This window comes from Lathyrus oleraceus, chromosome 2 (assembly GCF_024323335.1).
Source record: "Lathyrus oleraceus cultivar Zhongwan6 chromosome 2, CAAS_Psat_ZW6_1.0, whole genome shotgun sequence".
Classification (NCBI taxonomy): Eukaryota; Viridiplantae; Streptophyta; class Magnoliopsida; order Fabales; family Fabaceae; genus Lathyrus; species Lathyrus oleraceus.
Genome location: NC_066580.1, coordinates 357,804,672 through 357,824,877, shown reverse-complemented (window position 1 = coordinate 357,824,877; position 20,206 = coordinate 357,804,672).

Genomic DNA, 20,206 nt, shown 5'->3' with positions numbered 1-20,206 from the left:
CTTCGAGAGAGGGTTTAGGGTTTAAGAGTGAGTGAGAGTGATAAGTGTGTGAAATGTGAGAAAAGTGTTTATATACTAAGGGTAAAAACACATGCAAAACGACACACATACCAGCGTTAGCACAAAAACCAAAATAGCACGTTTGGGGGAAAAATGATTACAGCTCATTAATGAATGTCTAATCCCAACAGTAAGCACACTGCTCAAGGAGATTTTCAAGCGTTCTGACCTTTGATTTCTTTTGACAGCTGTCTAGAAGTTCTAGGGTTAGACGCATGTTCCCCACGTGTTGATGTTTCTGATCTTCAGGAATACCAAAGGATTTCTGAAGATTTCTAACTCAGATATCTTCTTAACTTGGTAGAAGTATCAGAGTCAGAGGCAGAAGTATATTTGTTTTTATCAGAGTCTCATTTTACATGTTCAGAGCCAAATTTTACTCAGGACAATTTTTAATGTTCAGATTTTCTAAGATGAAACGAAATCTATCTTCAGCTAGAGGCTTAGTAAAGATATCTGCCCATTGATGTTCTGTATCAATGAACTTCAGCGTTACTATCCCTTTCTGAACATAGTCTCTAATAAAATGATGTTTTATTTCTATGTGTTTGGCTCTGGAATGCAAAATGGGATTCTTACTCAAACAAATAGCAGCAGTATTATCACAAAGGATAGGAATGTTACTCTCAAAGATTTGTAGATCTTCTAGCTGATGTTTCATCCAGAGCATCTGAGTTGTGCACAGTGATGCTGAGATATATTCTGCTTCTGCAGTTGATAGAGCGATAGTTGACTGTCTTTTGCTAGCCCAGGAGATTAGATTGTTTCCCAGAAGCTGGCAATTTCCAGATGTACTTTTTCGTTCTATTCTATCTCCTGCATAATCTGCATCACAATAACCAGAAAGCCTATACTCTGATGTTTTCTCATACATCAGGCCCAGGTTAGGGGTTCCTTTCAGATACTTAAGAATTCTCTTAACAGCTGTTAAATGAGATTCTCTAGGATCTGATTGGAATCTGGCACAAAGACAAACGCTAAAGAGAATATCAGGACGAGTAGCAGTCAGATAGAGAAGAGAGCCTATCATACCTCGATAGAGCTTCTGACAAACCTTGTTGCTTACCTCTTCCTTCTCCAGAATGCAAGTTGGATGCATGGGAGTCTTTGCAGAATTGCATTCAGACATATCAAACTTCTTTAGAACGTCTTTAATGTACTTGCTTTGATGAATGTACGTGACTTCTGGAGTTTGATTGATTTGAATTCCCAGAAAGAACTTTAGTTCTTGCATTAGACTCATTTCAAATTCTGCCTGCATTAACTTAGAAAATTCTTGGCAAACAGAGATATTAGCAGAACCAAAAATAATGTCATCAACATAAATTTGGCATATCATGAGATCATTTTTATGATTTTTACAGAAGAGTGTAGAATCAACTTTCCCTCTGATAAAATTTTGTTCCAGAAGAAAATTACTTAAGCGTTCATACCAAGCTCTGGGAGCTTGTTTAAGTCCATATAAGGATTTCTTAAGTTTGAAAACATGTTCTGGAAAATTTGAGTTTTCAAAACCAGGAGGTTGATTTACATACACTTCTTCTGAAATATAACCATTAAGAAATGCACTCTTGACATCCATTTGGTATAATTTGATAGAATGATTAATAGCAAAAGATACAAGAAGACGAATAGATTCTAACCTCGCGACTGGAGCAAAAGTTTCATTATAATCAATACCTTCTTGTTGACTATAACCTTGAGCTACCAGTCGTGTTTTGTTTCTGACAACTTCTCCTTTCTCGTTCAGTTTGTTTCTGAAAACCCATCTGGTTCCAATGACATGAGTGCCTCTGGGTTTAGGAACAAGATCCCAGACATCATTCTTGGAGAATTGATCTAACTCTTCTTGCATAGCTGCCACCCAATCATTATCTTGAAGAGCTTCATCACAGGACGTAGGCTCAATCAGAGACACTAGTCCCAGAGGAATATCTTCAGAAGTTCTGAAGGTAGATCTGGTTCTAACAGGTTCATCTTTGTTTCCCAGAATCAAATCTTCAGATACGTTGCTACGACTCTTGACTTTCCTTGGAATTTCTGGAGATTTAATTTCTTCAGAGTCTGGAGTGACAGTTGCTTCTGGAGTTTTCTCAGATTCTACCAGAGTGATCTCTAAATCTGCAAACTTTTCAACTAGCTTTGACTTTTCAGGGTCAAGCTTATCATCAAATCTAACATGAATTGATTCCTCCACAATTTTGGTTTCTGTGTTGTATACTCTGTAGCCTTTAGAGCGTTCTGAGTATCCTAACATAATTCCTTTCTGTGCTTTGGAATCAAACTTGTTCAGATGTTCTTTAGTATTTAATATAAAGCAAATGCATCCAAAAGGATGAAAATAAGAAATGTTGGGTTTTCTTCCCTTACACAGTTCATAGGGAGTCTTATCCAGAATAGGTCTAATAGAGATTCTATTCTGAATGTAACACGCTGTATTTACAGCTTCTGCCCAAAAGTGCTTTGCTACATTTGTTTCATTGATCATGGTTCTGGCCATTTCTTGGAGTGTCCTATTCTTCCTCTCTACAACTCCATTTTGTTGTGGAGTTCTAGGGCAGGAGAAATCATGGGATATTCCATTAGAATCAAATAATTCTTCAAAATCTTTATTTTCAAATTCTCCACCATGATCACTTCTGACTCTAATAATTTTAGAGTCAAATTCTTTTTGCACTTTAGAACAGAAACTGGTGAATACAGAGTGAGACTCACTCTTGTGCTTTAGGAATTTTACCCATGTCCAGCGGCTATAATCATCAACGATTACAAGTCCATACTTCTTTCCATTGACTGATGCTGTTTTCACAGGACCAAATAAGTCAATGTGAAGAAGCTCCAGAGGCTTGGAGGTAGAAACAACATTTTTCTTTTTAAAAGATGTTTTTGAAAACTTTCCTTTCTGACAAGCTTCACACAGAGCATCTGAAGAAAACTTCAGTTTAGGTAAGCCTCTGACTAACTCAAGTTTAGTTAGCTGAGAAAGTTTCCTCATGCTAATGTGGCCTAAGCGTCTATGCCATACCCATTGCTCTTCGTGAACTGACATTAAACATTTAACATTTTGATCTTTTAAATCAGAAAGATTTATTTTATAAATGTTGTTTTTCCTCTTGCCTGTGAAAAGGACAGAGCCATCGTTCTGATTAATGGCTTTACACGTTTTTTGATTAAAGATTACATCATAACCGTTATCACTTAATTGACTTATGGATAACAAGTTATGCATTAATCCTTCTACATAAAGAACATCAGATATAGAGGGAAGAGTACCATTACCAATAGTTCCGGAGCCTCTGATCCTTCCTTTCTGATCTCCTCCGAAGCCTACAAAGCCAGCGTCTTTAAGTTCCAGGCTTTGGAACATAGACTTTCTTCCCGTCATATGTCGCGAGCATCCAGAGTCCAGGTACCATGACTGGTGTCTGAACTTTGCTGCATAGGATATCTGCAACATAGATAATCTTATCTTTCGGTACCCAGAATCTCTTGGGTCCTTTTAGATTAGTTTTCCCAGAGTTTCTTACAACTTTGGGTCTTCTAGCATTCTTAAATTTTGTTCTTGTGTGTGTGTGTAATGATATGAAAAAGGAGATTTAAGCTGGTTACTGGTAGAAGTTTTATCAGAATCAGAATCATACCCAATTCCCCTTTTATTATTCTGACCTACTCCATAAATCATGGATGCCATAATACTCCTATTTATCCCATTCTTCAGAAATTGTTGAAAGGCTTCTTCATACTTATAAATAATTTCATTTGAAGTTTGTGGTGCTTGAGACAACACTTCTTCTAATTCTAAGCTTTTTGTTTTAGCTCCATCTCTTTCTAACGTTAAAGATTTGATTGTATCTTCATGTGCTAGAATTGTTGTCTCAAGTTCACTACATTCTTCAGATTTTGCTTTAAGAAGACCTTTAATGCTTTTAACTTTTTGTTTTAATTTCTGAAGAGAGGTAAGAGTTTCTGATAAACATGATTCTAAGTCAGATCTAGAAAGTTCAGAAAATACCTCTTCAGATTCTTCATCTGAGCTGCTGGATGTGGTAGCCATAAATGCTACGTTGGCTTGTTCATCAGAGTCAGATTCTGATGATCCTGATTCACTATCGTCCCAGGTGGCCATTAATCCTTTCTTTGTTCTGAAGGCATTTTTCTTGAAGCTTTCTTTCTTAGAGTTATCTTTCTTCAGCTTAGGGCATTCATTTCTATAATGACCTGTTTCTTTACATTCAAAACAGGTAATATCTTTATTAGGTTTACCTTTTGAAGTTGACTCTGATCTATCCCCTCTGGGTCTTGATCTTCTGAAGTTGTTGTTGTTCCTTCTTTTCCAGAGTTGCTTAACTCTTCTGGTTAGTAGAGACAGCTCTTCTTCATCATCAGAGTCTTCAGGTTCAGAGTCATCAGTGTCTGCAGTTTCTGCTTGAAGAGCCTTGGTTCTGTCTGACTTCCGTCTTTCAGGTCTGGACTTCAGCGCCACTGACTTGTTCCTTTTCTGAGGCTCATCCTCCTCTAGTTCTATCTCATGACTTCTGAGAGAGCTAACAAGTTCTTCAAGGCTGATGTTGTTCAGATCCTTTGATAGCTTCAGAGCAGTAACCATTGGTCTCCATTTCTTTGGCAGACTTCTGACAATCTTCTTAACATGATCTGCAGTCGTATATCCCTTGTCTAGCACTTTAAGACCTGCAATAAGAGTTTGGAATCTGGAAAACATAGCTTCTATAGCTTCGTCATCTTCCATCTTGAAGGCTTCATATTTCTGGATCAACGCCAGAGCCTTCGTCTCCTTGACTTGGGAGTTTCCTTCATGGGTCATCTTCAGAGAGTCAAGTATATCTTTAGCCGTCTCTCTGTTGGTGATCTTTTCGTATTCGTTGTATGATATAGCATTTAGAAGTATTGTTCTGGCCTTGTGATGATTTTTGAACTCACGTTTCTGATCTTCTGACATTTTGCTTCTGGGAACTTCAGCTCCATTTAAGGTTGGAGGTTTGTATCCATCTGTGACAATGTCCCAGAGGTCAGCATCATAACCCAGAAAGAAACTTTCGATTCTATCTTTCCAGTAATCAAACTTTTCTCCATCAAAAACAGGAGGCTTGGCATTGTAAGAATCTTTCTCATTTGAGTGGGCCATTTGTTTTTCTCGCACTGGATCTCTCTACACGGTTAAGTGTTTGATTTGAAAATCAATAACAGAGCCGGAGCTCTGATACCAATTGAAGGTGAGAAAAACAAGAAAGGGGGGGTTTGAATTGTTTGAAAAATAAGCGCTTTTGCAAAATGAAATCACACAAAGATTTTATACTGGTTCGCTTATAACACAAAGCTACTCCAGTCCACCCGGCCAAGGTGATTTCGCCTTCAACAAGGACTTAATCCACTAATCTTGAAAGATTACAAACAACCCCTAAGAGAGAAGAAAATCTCTTAGTCCTCTCAAGTCTACAGACTACAAAGAGTCACTTGAGGAAATCAAATAAAAATAGATACAAGATGTGTAATCTAGAGTGCTTCTAAGAAAGCAAATATTACAAACTTAAGAACAAATTTTTCACTTGATAAGCAACAGCTTAGTGAAAATCTTTGAAGAACAAAGATGTTTTTCTTGAGCGTGATATGATTTCAGTATAGTTTTGGCTAGTGATTTCTTCGTGTATACTGAATGAGATTTCTTCTCTTATTTATAGGAGTTGAAGTAGAGTTGAAGTAGCGTTGAGTCTGTTGGATATTGAGATGTAGTTACGCCATTCCATTAATAGCTTCTGCAGTAGACTTTTTCACTTAGAAGTGACTACTTACCACAATTAGTATCTTCTCTCTTGGAAGTGGAGATTAACGTCTCTTTCTAATTGAGGAAATCCATTTGCAGAACTTTAACTTGGCTTAAACGTTACTTCATCATGATTAACAATTCTGATTAGAGTCTTTGTGTATCTGGAGAAACTGGCTTCTGATGTTATCTCTTGAGAGTTCAGAAAGCGCTGATAACTTCAGAGTTACAGAAGGCATTTGTTCAGATGCTTCTGATACTTGCAGTTTTGTCCAGAGTCAGAGCTTCTTGAATGAGATTCCTCTTTAGATGCTTCTGATACTTGAGATTTTGCATCTGATCTTGTTTTGCATCTGATGACATCATCAGATTTGTTTCTTCTTTCTTTAGAACCCTGCACACTTAGAAACTTTTCGTTAGGGTGCCATTTTTGGTTTCATCCTTTGTTATCATCAAAATCATGGAATCTGTTGTAGAACAATTTTTGTTCTTACATGTATTATCTACGTTTTGACGGCTATAGATAATATATCTCATGCACTCTTTGGTCAATCTTTCGATTGTTATCTCCAGCAGAGTAAGATTCGTATTCCTTGTGGAATCGAATGTTCATCCTCTAACAAGACTGCTTTTCTAGCCCTCTTCAGGATGTTGAGTGTTTTGGAACACAAACCAATTCACGTTTGGTCGGTCACCCGTTTCATACCTACAACCCGGTATCCTTGGTGTTCCTTCCTGTTTGCTCGCTGTCGTGACCTTGACCCCCAGTAAGACCCCCTGCAAGTGTTCAGCCTTGCCCTGTCATCTTGTGGATGTCAGTATCCGGTCAGCACCCGCGTGTGTTGTTTCTTTGGTGTCGGTAAACACCATTCGTCGGTGATTTCCAGTCATGCGTAAGTGTCTGGTCTTCTTTGGTGTCGGTAAACACCATCCGTCGGTGACTTCCAGTCATGCGTAAGTGTCTGGTCTTCTTTGGTGTCGGTAAACACCATCCTTCGGTGATTTCCAGTCATGCGTAAGTGTCTGGTTTTCTTTTGATGTCGGTAAACATCCTCTTTCGATGTTCATAACGTCGCTATCCCTTCCCTAGTGAAGATTCCTCCTCTCCGTTGGTGTCGATAAACGTGAGTCTCCCTTTCGTCCTATGACGTCTGGTTGAGTTTTCCTCCTCTCCGTTGGTGTCGATAAACGTGAGTCTCCCTTTCGTCCTATGACGTCTGGCTGAGTTTTCCTCCTCTCCGTTGGTGTCGATAAACGTGAGTCTCCCTTTCGTCCTATGACGTCTGGCTGAGTTTTCCTCCTCTCCGTTGGTGTCGATAAACGTGAGTCTCCCTTTCGTCCTATGACGTCTGGCTGAGTTTTCCTCCTCTCCGTTGGTGTCGATAAACGTGAGTCTCCCTTTCGTCCTATGACGTCTGGCTGAGTTTTCCTCCTCTCCGTTGGTGTCGATAAACGTGAGTCTCCCTTTCGTCCTATGATGTCTGGTTGAGTTTTTCCTCCTCTCCGTTGGTGTCGATAAACGTGAGTCTCCCTTTCGTCCTATGACGTCTGGCTGAGTTTTCCTCCTCTCCGTTGGTGTCGATAAACGTGAGTCTCCCTTTCGTCCTATGACGTCTGGCTGAGTTTTCCTCCTCTCCGTTGGTGTCGATAAACGTGAGTTTTTCCTAGTTGTCCGTTGGCATCTAGTTGTGATTTCTTTTCCCATTCATCGTCATTGCGATGTCTGGATGTGGCCGTACCCTTTGATAACAAAAAAAAACAAACAAAAATACCCAGTAATAAGTATCAGATCCCAGTGGACGTTTCCATTATTGGATCCCTGCATTGTGCAAATTCTACGGTTCTTTTGTATTCAATCCCTGTTTACCCTGAAAGTCTGACAGCCGCTGCTATCATCCATTCGGGTTCCCAGCTGATTGAATAGGGGCAGCTGTAGCACCTCAAATTTGCACCTATCATCATGCATACATTTTCATATTAGTTCATAGCATATCATGGTCCATTGCATAGCATTGCATTGCCTCTTTTGCCTCAAGTGCAAGCCAATCAAGGAATTAGGTCAAACTGATCAGGAGATCAGTCAACCAAGCAAGCAAGCACAATTCTCAAGGAGCCAAGGCCCTAGGGTTTGTACAACAAGTTCACATGACTTGGGGGTCCATTTGAAGTGTTTTGGTCAAAGATTGGATGTTCAGAAGTCATCAGTTCATGCACAGTCAGGCAAAGAACCCTAGACAGTCAACAGTCAGTCAAAGCAGTGGGTGGTGGCCATTCTTGTGGAATTTGGACACCATGCTCATTAATCAAGAGTTCATATGTCTTGGGACATCATTTGAAGTCAAGTTCTCAAGGAATCAGGGTTTGGAATTCATCAGAAGAGGTTCAGTCAGACAGAAACCCTAAAAGTCAACTGTTGGTCAACTATCCATTTAATCAGTGATTTGATGAAAGGAAATGGTTTGTGAGATCTTATTCATGTCCAAATAGGCCTCATATGACATGTCAAACACCATCATGGAAGAATTTGAAGCCAGATCAACAATTTCCAAAAATGGAAACTGGACCTGTAACTGAAACCTGCCATAAATGGAAAGTCTTGATCCTCAAAACTACATCATGATACAAGCTCCAAATGAATTTTTGCCCAACATGAAAGTTGAAGATCTTGTTCTCCCATTTCCAAAAAGTCCAAGAACTCTTAATTCCCATGTGTGGTTGGCAAGTTATGATCGAATCGATTTCAGAAATTCTTGAACTTCAAAGGGCCATATCTCCCAAACCGTTTGGCCAATTTTGGTGGGGTTTTTTCCTACAAGTCACATTTGATCCCCTCTTTCCAAAAATATAAATTTCATGAGCCAAAACTTCACCAATCAAAATGGCATTTTTTGACCTATTTCATTTAAATGCAAGTTTGACCAATGTTTGACTTTTTGATATAAACCTTTTTCTACCATTTGGCCAATTGGAACAGCTCAGGAATATCATTTAGAATGTGTTTGCAAGCTCATTTTATGCAGTACATGTGAATCCATACTTGGTTGCTTGAATTGGAAGAAAAGTACAAGTTACACTATGCTACTCCATACTCCCATGAACCTTGCCATGCTTGGTACTTCTAGCAGCATTGTGCATCATTTCTCTGTCAGTTTGAAGCTTCATTATGCAGCCAAAAACCAGCAAAACAAGGGGCCATTCACTACTTGCTTGAATTTTGGAACAAAAGGACAAATGCAATCCTACCACATCCATAAACCATGCTTTTACCACAGGACAGCAGATTAGTATTCATGATATTTCTGTCATGTTGAACACATTTAGCAGCCATTTTTTTCTTGACAGCAGAAGAAGGATGGTTCACTCATGAAAACCCACCTTGCTTTGCATTCCTAATTTTCTGTCAAAAAACACTATGCTTCCTGCCATGCTTGGTACTGCACACAACAGTTTTGTTCACTCAACTTTTCATCATTTGCCAAGCCTTGCCAACAGAACCAACTGACTCATACTAAAAGGCTGATTCTCTCTCATTTGAAAGAGATAGCAAAAATTCCATCAAAATAGAAGCAACCTAGCAGCAAACTTCACTTCATTTTTCTGTCAAAAAATGAACAAATAGCAACAACTAGCCACCTCCACCTGCAGCAAGAAGACCCTTGGCTCACTCACTCTCCAAAAGACTGTATCCTTGCATTTACCAAATCATTCCAAAACTCACAAAATGAACTAAGCCTGGCTTTGGTACAATCCAAACTGCATTTCCTGTCATAAAAAATAAACCAGTAGCAGCAGCCTCTAATCAACTTCACATTTCTCAAGCTTCGCTTTTGATGCATTTACCAAAAGCAACCCAAACTTCCAATGAACAAACCATGGCCTAGCTTGAGAACATCAAACTTCACTTGCTACCATGAAAGAGCAGTAGCAGACCACCAAAACTTGATTCATTTTTCTAAACATCATCTCATCTTGGCATTTGTCAAAAGTCTGTCCCAAAGCCAAAAGAACTGAAGCATGGCATTTTGTTGTTTCCACATCTCTTCATCATGTTAAACCAACAGCAGCCAACCTAACCAACAAACACAAACCAACTTCACTCATGAGAAACTCACTTTGGCCATGTTCCAAAACTGTCTAAAACACTCAAGGAACTAAGCCTGGCTCGACCATATCCTCCATCATTTTCCTGTCATGAAAAACCAATTGCAGCCTCATAAACCATTTTGGCCAAGGCAAATTCATTATGCACTCTCATCCTGAAAACTCACTTTGCTTTGCATTTCTAAAACAGTCAACAAAAACACCCTAAAGACCAAACCTTGCATTGCTTCTCCACCATCCAAGCATCCTTTTGAACCACTAGAGGCAGCCACAAGCCAGCATAAACCATGGTGTTCCCAATCTCATTTTCACATTTCATTCAAAAAGCCACCAAATAGCCAAAACATGACAGCTCTTATTCTAAGCACTTGTTGATCAAAAGAGCATTGCAAACACATCTCAAATATCACATAGCAAGTGTCCAAAGCCTCAAAACTTGCAGAAAACATCAAGAACTCAAAATCACTTTTCAACTTGTCACATTGTATCAAATTTGCATTTTCAAAGCCACTTTCACTCTCAGGCCATTCCAAGCTTAGCAAATTAGTTTGTCATGATCCATAGGGTATATTGAAGCTGTCTCAAACCTCCATTGCTCACTGTTTGAAAATCAATAACATCACCTTTCTCAAAATCAAGCAAAAACCAGTTCAGTGGCCATCTTCATTTCCAGCTTGATTCAAGTTCAAGTAAGGTGTCAAACAGCTTGCCTTGGACCCTTTGAAGCTATTTGGATACCTGTCAAGCATTGAAAGCATCTCCAGCATCACATTCAACATTGCCCTGTTCAGTTTGGTAAATTTTCGAACTCCATTATTCTTCAAATTACTACATGCTTTGGATAGGTCCTTTTATGCTGAGCATTATGATGTTTTTATTTTTGAAAATGGCTGTGTGTTCATGAAGTTATGTTGAAAACAAGTTTGATGTTGATTTATGTTTGTGCTCGATTCATGATATATACGAGGTTTTAATGAAAATGGTTGATAGACTCTTGTTTGCCATGATTAGATGAACATTTGTGTGCATCCAATTTTAATTTCTGGAGAAAAATTGTGAAACTCAAATTAGGGATGAATGCTACAGTAGAAACCCTAGGTTCCCATTGCCTTGCCCAGATTTTCTTTCATTTCCACGCGCATAGCTTGGCTTTCCCCAACAACCAATCAAAACATTTCATTACCTGGCCAAAACGACCGTGTTTAATTAAGTGAATCATGGAATTACAACTTTGCCATTCTTGCTTCATTTATTCCATTTTAATTTCACATTTTATAACCAATCTTCCAAAATTCATAACTTGCTCATTTTTGATCCAAATTCAATGGGATTTTTTGTGTTGTGTTCATCATGATCTCTACTTTTTTATCATTATTTTTCCAGAATTTTTGGATGAGTGGTTTTTAAATGTTGCTAGGGTTTGTGACATGTGACCAAATTTTGTACACTTTGCCAAATCAATTGTGAAATGATGAGAATGAATCCAATGGCTCCCAAATGTTTTGTGCTTAAACTAGACACACTCATGGTGATTTTGGTGTAGAGTTTATGAATTTATCATTTGTGGTTTGTGAGTTATGATTTTTTGAATTAGGGTGTGACAATTTGTGTCACACCATTGATGCCCAACTTCATGATTTTCATTACTATGCTTCTTGACCTCCAAATGGGTTGAAATTTTGCATGAGCCTACTCTTGTATGTCTAGTTGACATGTGAATTTTCTTGGAATTATTTGTGGCATTTTCCATTTGTTTGAGATTTTTCTCCCCTGCCTAGTCAATTGTTGACTTTGTGTGACACATGTTCCCATTTCATTTGTGAAATTCTCATACTTTATTGGATGGACATGAAATTTTACATGAGATAACTAGACATCCTCATCTTTGCCATGGTTTTGATCTCATTCGTTTATCATACACCATTCTTGACTTATGATTTTTCTAAGTTGATGCATGTTTGGTTGACTTCTTTGAGCATGTTCAAAATTGCTTTGACTTTCTGATTTTCATTGACTGTCTTCCACTTGTCCAAATGGGATGAAATTTGACATGCTTACCATGCTATGTGTTAGGTTTGATCATGATTTATTTGGTGATTTTTGGAAAATGTTTAGATTGCTTTTGAGTTAAGTCTTTCTGTTGACTTCTATGAGCTTCTGTTTGCCATGTTTTGACCTAAATGGTTCATGAAATGATGATAGTGATTGATATGGATGTGAGCCCAATTGGTTTTGTTTCCTAATTGTTTGAACATGATTTTGGATACTTACCCCTTGCTGTTTTTACTTTCTCATTCACTTTTGACCCTAGGCTTGCCCTAGTGGTCCTGTTACTCACCTTTGAGCTTGTGTTTTCAGGTTGACCATCAAGTGGCCATTAAGACCAATTCTTTTTGATTGAGCTCACTCAAATATCATTGACTAACTTGTGTGTTTTGTAGGTGGCTTGGCTCACATGCCCTAAGCCTTGTGCCTTGCACATCCATGTGCCTCTAATTGACTGTTGGCCTCTGTTTCCTTTTACTTTGTTTGAAGTTGCATACTAACATCTGCTTGACTGTTTCAGGTGCTTTAGTTGCTTAGTTCCTTGTGAACTTTTTGCTTTGCTTTGCTTGTATAAGCAATTTGCATTGAGGTATGTCTCTTTTACTTCATGCAGTCTGGAAGACCTGGCCTGTTACTTGGCCATGCAACTGTCTGAAGTCCTCCTTAAGAGGCAATGTTTGTGGATGTTTAATTTTGTTCTTGCATAGAGTCAAAGTCCTCCTAAGTGAAGAGGCAATTGGTGGAAGGTAAGGATATGCAGTCTATCCCCCACTATTCAGTGTGTCATCTGCTTTGCTCACACCACTGTGTTGATGCATTTCAGATACAAACCCAAGATCTTGTACAATTGTACAGTTGAGTCAGTTTTAAATGTGTAGAAGGGTTCCCACTTTCTGAACCCACACATTCTTGTCTTGAGCTCTCCCAGGCCAGGGATAAGAGCTGTGAAGTCTTACCTTCACTCACCTTTCATCTGCTTCACCTTAGCCCCTCAATGGCAAGGTTAAGAGCACATTCATCCCATTCCAGAGGTTTGTTTGTCGAGGTTGATATGACCCCTTGACTAAAACCTAACCCTTGTTTGAGCCACTTGCTTGCATATAGTGTGTGCTTCTTGTGTTTGTGATTGCCTGTTTGCTTTGCCTCTTTAGGTTTAGCTTAGTCTTGCCCTTGTGCAAGATAGGTTGTGCTTGACTTGCCCTTGTGCAAAGTCAAGTCTGTGTGGCTTACTTCCTGTGTGAGCCACGTTTAGACCGTTTGGCCGAACTACGGCAACTCTGATTCTCATGTTCAGATGAGATACGTAGGCACGAGATGCGATGTCTTGTCGAGTTTGACTAACCACTAACATCTTTTTCTTTTCTCTCACCCCTGTTGTGATTGAGATATCCCCTTTCTCTTGCCCTAGTAGCAATTGAGATCTTGCTTCTCCTGTGTTTGCTAAGGATAGGTTGGCCCTTGTGCCATTTAGCTAGAAACCATAACTTAGGGTTGATTTTGCATGACAACATCTAGGCTCGAGTCATAGTCTCCCTAGAGTTGTGTCTCCCTCTGTTATCTGGTTAGGCTAGATCCTTGTCCCTGCGTAGGGGAACTACATCGCCCTGATCTTCATACCAGATGAAGTATGTAGGCAGGAGATTGAGCTGATCTCTCCGGGCGCCCTTTTCTTTTTTGTGTGTGTTGTTTGACAGTTGCTAGGCTCGAGTGCCTGACTCCTTAGCAATTTGTTGTCTGTTTGTTCGAGTGTGTGCTTGACAGTTATAGGCTCGAGTACCCGACTCCCTATCAACTTGTTGTGTTGTTGTGTGCTTGGAAGCTGATGTAAGTCCATCGAGTGGCATTTGGGTTCCAGTGTGCGCGTGTTTAGGTTCGGATGTCAATGTAAGTCCAGTGATTGGCATTTGGGCTCCATGTTTGCCTTCTTGTGTGTTTTGGTTCGGATGCTGATGTAAGTCCAGTGATTGGCATTCAGGCTCCATGTTTGCCTTTGCCTGTGTTTGTTTGTGTGCGTGTCAGCCGAGCTACGAATGCTCTGATTCTTCTCTCGTCCGAGAAGATACGTATGCATGGGATGCGATATCCTAGCGAGCATGTGTCGTCTCCCCAGTCCGAACTACTTGGACTCTGATGTCTATGCCTGATAGACTAAGTAGGCCCAGGATGCGACATCCTGCCGAGTTCAGTTTCAGTCAGTCTCTTGCGTTTCTTTCAGCCAGTGTGTGTGAGTATTTGAGCAGTGTTTAGCAACCAATTTTCCTTTCTATTGTGCGTGGATCCCGTAGAGTACTACGGATGCGTAGGGGTGCTAATACCTTCCCTTCGCATAACCGACTCCCGAACCCATCCTCTTTGGTCGCGAGACCATGTTCTTTCCTAGGTTTACTCTGAGCGTTTCCTTTCCCTCTTTTGGGATAAATAACGCACGGTGGCGGCTCTGTTGTTTCTTTCTTTTCCCGCCGGTTTTTCGCGCGATGCGACAATCAAAATCAGACAAAGAAGGGAAATCAACAAAAAGTGAATCAGGTGCAGCAAGTTCTCTTAAGGTTCTATTTTGATTAGGCATGATATGATTATCGAATTCAATATCAAGATCAAATCAATACATAATCAAATAAAATCACTATAAAATATGATTAATAAAATCAAAACCAACACATAATTAACACATAATCAAATAAAATCACTATCAAATATGACTAAAAATCAAATAAACTAAAATAACGAATCTCCAAAAAAAATGGATTTTTTTGAGAATATGAAAACATAAAATAAATCAAATAAAATAGAAAAATAAGGAATTTACGATTTTGAGGGTCAAAATTCCTTAGAAATCTCTTCAAATGGAGTAATGATTGTTGATTTTTTTTCTGATTTTTTGAAAAAAAAATCCAGAGTAATTTGAAACAGTAGCTTACAGAGTCACATGATAGACTGAGATACATATCACTAACCGCAACCCTAAAAATCAACAAAAAAATGCTAACAATACTCTAAACTAGGATTCTAAAATTGGCTAATATCAACAGAGAATCCTCGACAACGGTGCCAATTTGATCCGCTATCACACACAGGTTAAAAATGAGTAAAAAATATGTAGAATAAGGAAGTGACACTTAAGTTGTATCGCAAGGACTCTAAGTTAATTTAACCAAAGAAAAGAAACGAAAAAGGGGGACTTTAGGTTTTCGGACAATAGAAAATAAAGAAAACGATTACAATTATGATTAACAGATTAATCCACTACTTCGGTGATTTTAGACTTATCATCAGTTATTATATCACAAATTCCCTAAGAGGATTCAATTTCTATTTGACTATAGTACCGATTAACAAGCGTGATCAATACTATGTGAATTATATTCCTTTTGCCGCATTAATCATGATAGCTAAAGATCGAGTGAAGTTAACGAATAAGCTAAGTTAACACACGAAGTTCAGGAACAACCATCGATCAAAATTTAATCAGAACTACTATATGCAACTCGAATTAAACAAACAAGAATACACAAAACAGAATTGAAAGGAATTGGATAAAAATTGATAATATAATAACCTCAAAGTCTTGAAAAAAATATTGAAACAGTATATTAGCCTTGAAGTTTAGTCTGTCATGTAATCCTAATGTTCTCTCTAATTCCTAAACAACTATCTCTCTTTTTCTAATGTTGATTTTAGCTTAAATAATAAGGAAAATTGGGCTTCAAGAGCACCGGTCCGAAAAACAAAAGTTGACCCAAAACTAACTAAGTATTTTTTATTAAGTCTGGGACAAAATCTTATCATCTGACTCTTCTTCACTCTGAGTTAGCTTATGACATCAACATGAATCTTGTAGATTTTCCTATTAGCTTTCCAACTCATATTAGAACGCGTCAATCCAATTCATGTAGCTCAAGTTATGATCTTCACAGTGAGAAGATATCAAACTATAGTTAATTATGAAAATAAGAAATAGAAACAAAACAAAGAGAAATCAAAATTAAATTAAAAAATATTAAAAGAAATGAAAATAACGTGAGAAGTAATCAAATTGTCTTAGCACAAAGTAAAATATGGTGTTTTAAAATACACTAACCACTCATCAATAAGATTCAAGGTTTTTGTGTGATGCTAAATTCAAAGATAATAATGTCAAGGTTTGAAGCTTAAAAGTTGTGAAAGAGGGGAAGTGTGAAAGCTCGTATGGTCGTGTGAGTCTAAGTGACTAGTATCTTGTAAATAATATGTGATTGATCACATAGAGAATAATTTGACTCTCAGGGTAAATATATCCAAAAGTGAAGGGAGTTGGTGTGGAGAATGATGGATCCTTCATGAAAGAGGATGCGACAATCTTGTGATTGTACCTATTTACTTTGTCTTCAAGTTCGTATCTTCATGAGGGAGATTCAGAATCTCTCTAAATTCTTCTACTGATAAAGTTTTCCTATGCCTTTTTTACTTCAGGTTGAAGTATTACATCATTAAAGTATAGGTTTGAGAAGAACATCTTGTGAAACTCAAGGGGATAGGAGGCCTTTGGTCTCCTATCATATTTTGTATAGCCCTATGGGTAGTTGGAACACTTTTTACTTACGGTAAGGATACCCGCATTTTTTATGTTGAATCTTTTGACGATCGTTCAACTGCTGTGTATGTTCTCTCAAAGGATTCTATTAGAGTTGTTTGATAAGAGTTTGATGAAGTTGATGATTCTTCAAAAAAAATTCTTCATATTTAAGTAATTAAACTAGTTCATTCAATTTCTCTATGATTTCCTTCTTTCTTGATTTTTTCTAAAATTCAGGAAGGCTCTCATCTTTTGATTTAAGGATTGGATTAAACTTTTAATCCTTAACTCTTAGACATTGGTTAGGGACAAACGTTCCAATATGATTTATAATATTTCTAAATTTTGAAAAACATTTAAAGATAACATCATCTTCTTCTTCGCCTCGTGTGTTCATCTCCTCTTGCTCGATACTCGAAGAAACTCCATATATGATTTTAAGAGTATCATGTATTTCCTTGGCAGTTTTGTAATGGTGAATATAATAAAATTTACTATCATCTAGAGACATTACTATAAAGCTTTTAGTTTTGAAATATATTTCAAAATTTCTCTTCTCTTCTTTGGTCCAAAAAGGGATTAAGGTTTACTCACTACTTCTTCATTTACTTGATAAGTAGAAATAAACAGACCACTGATTATAGCTTCCCATAATTCATGATTAATAATTTGAAAAAGATTATAAACTTAGCTTTCCATATTTCAAATCCACTGCTATTAAAAGGTGGTAGGGTGTTTAGAAAATATCTCCCTCTTAGATTTGTGTTGGAAGTCATCTTCCTCCTGAGACGATTAGTCCTTAAACAGGAGTTAGGCTATGATGCCACTTGTCTTACACGTGACTTCACACACAATGGGGGTGGGGTTTAATTGTGTGTTTTATAAAAAAACTCGAGTCTAAAAAAATCAGATCAAAATCAGAATTTGAAAACATTTTATAAAAGTTTTGAAATTAAGCAGCGAAAAATAAAATTGGAGATGGCAAAATGCGGAAATATAAAGAGTTTAAGGGAAAGAGAAGACAAGTGTGAAATGAATCATGATTCTGGATGTGAAAATATGTGGGAATTGACCTCTATTTATAGGCTAGAGGTTAGCACGAAAAAGGAATTAATCATATGGCCAATGATGATGAGCCAATCGATTGGCACAAAGCTTCAATTGATTGGCAAGACTAAAGTTAATCGACTAATAAGTTCAAAAAGGAAAGAAAGGATATTTATCCATTAACATCCATTTAGACATTATCCTAATCGATTAAGGTGCATTTTTGAATTGGTTCAATCGATTTCCATAAGGTGTCAATTGATTGGCAAAAGCAAAATTTTCTCATGTCTTTTTTGATAGTTCCTAACTTGCCTAGCACAAATTCAAAGCATTTTTAGAAATATTTTTTGAGAAAAATGAGTTTGAAAACTTTTTCGTCCAAGTGTGTGTGTGTGTGTGTGTGCGCGCATACGTGTGTGTGTGTGTGTGCGCGCGCGCGCGTGCGCACGAGAGCGTAGACATATTGAGGCATGCTCTCATATACTTTAAGACTTGTCAGATGCTTAATTCTTGTAGACACTTGCTTGAGTTCATTTTGATATGAGGATTGAGTTACGTTCCATTAAATTTCCATCATTGGAGAGTCAAGTCAATCAAACTCTAATAATATGGGTTGCATCTTTAATCGCTTTATGCTTGACTTTAGTTGTTTCTATCAAAGACTAGTTGTCATAATTAAACATTACTTGTCATCATAAAAAATAGTTATCATCATTAAAGGCATATATCCTAGAAGTAACCTATAAAACAAGGTTCCACAAAAAGCACATGCAATACAATATATAAAATTTTGAGTAAAGTGGTAGTTAATATAAAGAATTTCCTTGGTACTTTTATACCTTCTTTCCAAACAAGATTTATTTCGAGAAGATGTATTCATGAGAACATAGTTGTAGCTAAAGAGATGTTGTACAATATGAATCACTTGAAATTAAAAATGGTTTATTTGTTATTAAAGTTGACAACATATGATATGTTAAGTTGGATTTTTGTTAGTATGGTTTTGGTAGAGGCTAGATTCCTGAGAAGCTAACTAGAGTGACTATAGCTTCCATTACCTCTATTAAAAAAAATATGTTATGGAACAGAGATGAGAATGATTTTCTCTCTCCCAAAAAGGGACAGAGGCAAGGAGATCCAATATCCCCATACCTATTTGTTCTTTTCATGGATAAGTGATCTCATTTGATTAGTGAATTTGTAGATAATGGCAGATCGGTAAGCATGAAAGCATGTAGAAAGGAACTTATTACTTCTCATCTAATGTTTCCTTATGATCTTATTTTGTTTGGTAGAGACATGAAGAAACAAATGGATTTTAAAATGGCTATTTTAAATTACTTTTGTCATATGTCATTCCCAAGAATCAATGCGGATAAATCTAAGACCGTGTTCTCTAAAAACACTGCATGGAACATCCAGAGGAAACTTACTCAGTCAACAGGGTTTAAGGAAACAAATGAGTTAGGTAAATACTTAGGTGTCCCTTTGACTGGTAAAGGTCCTAAGGTGAATGAGTTCCAATACCTTATAGATCAAGTCAAAGATAAATTGGTAGCCAAGAAAGGAAAAATTATATCCTTCGCAGGAAGAGTTACTTTAGCCAAGTTTGTAATAGAAGCCAACCTCACCTACCCTATGATGAATTGTGCCTTGCCAAAATCTTGTTTAAATGAGATTCAAAGAATTAAGAGAGGTTTTATTTAGGGTGATACATAGGGGGAGAAACATGATCACATTTTTAGATGGGAGATTTTAATTTTTCCTAAGAAGAAAGAAGGGTTAGGAATGATGAAGCTAGAAGATTAAACAAGGTTTATTTGCTCAAGTTGTGCTAGAAACTTAAAAATGGAGATAATTACTTATGGTGCCAAGTGATGAAAGGGAAATATAATAAATATAATAGTAGGTGGAATGAAATGGAGGCAAAAGTGTATGATTCAAATTTTTGGAAAAACATTGTCAATTTGTGGCCTATTATGAATGACATGATATTTGGGAGATGGATAATAGGGAAAAAGTTAATGCTTGAGAAGACTGTTGGGTTCATTCAGGTACAAAGTTGGCAGGTTTGATAAATTAAACTCCTGAAGATTAGTTGTCATTTAATGTTGCTGACTTAGTGAATTCAAAATGGGATTGGAATCTGGATTACTTAAGGAACCTACTACCACACAACATTGTAAAAGACATAACAACTACGCAGACGCATAGTACTTACTAATGGGAGGATGTTTGCATGTGGGGAGGGACTAGTAATTGGCAGTTTAATGTTGCTAGTGATTTTGAAGAAAGTAGCCAATATAATGACAGATTGAACAACACACATACATTGTGAAATATAAGGAACCTGCAAGTACGGGAAAGGATCAAAACATTTGTATGGATGAAAACGTGTGGATCCCAACAATTTTAGGTGAGCACTTTCTAATCTTCAAGACTGGATCGACTACAACTTACAAAACAAGCTAGGACGTGGTGATCAAGAGGATTGGAAAGAAACTTTGGTCGCAACCTGTCATATGATTTGGTACTAACGAAACAAAAGAGTGCACGTGGAGGATTTTATCATTCCAACACACTTGATTGCTTCAAAGGTAACGAGCTTCAGAATAAGCTTA